We start from the raw sequence: 2,284 nt of genomic DNA, 5'->3' as shown, positions 1-2,284 counted from the left end.
ATATATATATATATATATACTGAATTATCATAATGACCATAATTTGTATTCATTCAACTAATTGTACGATTATCTTACACGTAAATCATATTTACATATAGTTTTATATTATAAAACGTTGTAACTATATAAGGTTATTGTTACTGACATTATAGCAATAATAATTATAAAAATAATGCTCTTGACCATAATTATTTTATCATGCAATTATAGTCACAAATACGATATACTTTTCTCTCAGTGATTAATATAAAATGTAATATATAATAAAATAATGACACACTAAAAGAAAAGATTGGTTGCTGCAACAATTTAGATAATAAAATATGGCATAGCATTTTTAACTGATTGCAGTAATCAGTTTTTGGTTGTAGCAGCAAGTTGCGTTAGCCTACCCGCAATGTCAGTATATGATTTCGATAGACTAATGCAACTAAAAATTTGCTGCTACAACCAAAAACTGGTTGCTGCAGCCGATTAAAAATGCTATGCTATATTTTATATACTATTTAAATTGTTGCCTAATTGTTGTCTAATTGCATTTCTTGCTACGTATTTCTTGTTTCTTTCAAAGTTCGTTAACTTTTATCTCGGGCGATATAGAACAAAAAACTGGATAAGAAGCAAAAAGACAAACTAAAATAGCAAAAAGCAAGAAATAGGAAACAAAAAGCACATTGTAGAACAGGCTTTACTGTACGACGGCAACGAAGCGAACTCAGCGGCCAGCACTCGGTAGCCCGTCTTTGCGCCGCTCGCTGCGGAAATTATTTTCTTCCACGCAAATAATATTCACGCAAATGAAAAAAAAGGGGGGATCCCGTTTGCCTACAAATCGATTGCCTACAGTATCGTTTGCCTATATCACTTTTGTCAGCAGTTCGTTTTGCACACAAAAATTATTGCCTACATGCACTTTTGCATACAAATAAAAATTTTAGAAACAGAGTTACTTTTGACTACATTATTATTGCCTACAGCTGAATTGCCTGATTGATTGAACAAGCACTTTTGCGCACAAATATAAAATTAAAGTTAAGTAAGAAAATAATTTATATTTTTAAGAAATCTGTCATGTGAAAAGTGGAGTATCAGCGTAGACAGTGTCCGCTTGAAATATTTTTCCAAAAAAATCTAACCCTAATCAACCCCCATTTTTTGGTGTGATATGAGTTGAAATTTATCTCTCATCAAATGTGGATTTTTAGTGCTCCAATATCGGAAATTCTGATGATTAACATTTCCATAAAGTTCGAAACTAACTTTATCAGAAAAGACAATATTATTTATGAAATCATTTCTGTATGCCTCAATAAGTTCATAAAATTCTATTCTCTGATCAAAATCTTCATGATTTTAACTAACTCTTGCACATAAAACATTTTATAGGGATGAAATCTGTTTTTTTTTTATTATTACGCCGATAATTGGCTGACTTTGTTTTCTGTAACTTTTCTAGAAGACGTATTAAGCGTTTTGATAGAGCTTTGCTGAACTATTCTTACTGTCGATTTTGAAATTGGATCTCGCGCATTAAAAGTTGCATTGAAGAGATCGCATGTCTCTCTTTATATGATCTTTCTTTATTTCCATACCTTTTCATTGACAGATAAATACGTTATTTTTTCGACAACATAGCCATCGTAGAAAAATTTTACAATCTTGAAAGAGAAAGAGTCTCCAAACGTGAAACTCAAGTACACTGCTAGAAATATCAAATTTACGATAACTGTGGCCTCTCGAAACGAAAGTGATTTTCGGAAGCATTTCTAGCGAGGAATACAAAAAAAATAATAAAAAAATTCTCTAATCAACAAATTCCAAAATAACTGACAATTAAACGGAAAAAATAGGGTAGACTTTGCTTTGCGTGGAAAGCTGTGCGCCCTATAGCAAGGGGGAAGATAGGATGTGAGTCGTTTTGCGTGGGAAAGTCGTGCGTCTCGCAGCAAGTGAGATGAGAGTCTTAACATATTTTATTAATCTCAATATCATAAATAACTTCCAGAACATTTTAGTCGACAATTATTGTTTATTAAAATGTTATTATCAAATTGTTCATAAAATTAAGTTATGATTATCAAATTAAATACTGATTATAGAATTTCGTTACTATTTTTCCTGTGTTCCTTACTAAAAATACTTTCAAAAATAATTTTTATTTTGAGGGTCCACAGTTATCGTAATCGCCTCTATTCCCCACAACACTTACGTATCCCAACCAATCCTTACACTATTAGTATGATGTTCCATTTGTAATATAGCATCTTTACCTATCGCGCAG

At 31.5% G+C, this 2,284-nt stretch overlaps 1 protein-coding gene across 3 annotated transcripts in view; it reads left to right on the top strand.

The window, feature by feature from the left end:
- LOC108751510 (hormone receptor 4) overlaps positions 1-2,284 on the top strand; it is a 359,461-nt gene that overhangs the window by 233,980 nt on the left and 123,197 nt on the right. The window lies entirely within an intron of this gene.

Source organism: Trachymyrmex septentrionalis, unplaced genomic scaffold, assembly GCF_001594115.1.
Source record: "Trachymyrmex septentrionalis isolate Tsep2-gDNA-1 unplaced genomic scaffold, Tsep1.0 scaffold1, whole genome shotgun sequence".
Taxonomy (NCBI): domain Eukaryota; kingdom Metazoa; phylum Arthropoda; class Insecta; order Hymenoptera; family Formicidae; genus Trachymyrmex; species Trachymyrmex septentrionalis.
Note: the sequence above shows the minus strand (reverse complement) of the source record. Positions and strands in the feature narration are given on the sequence as shown.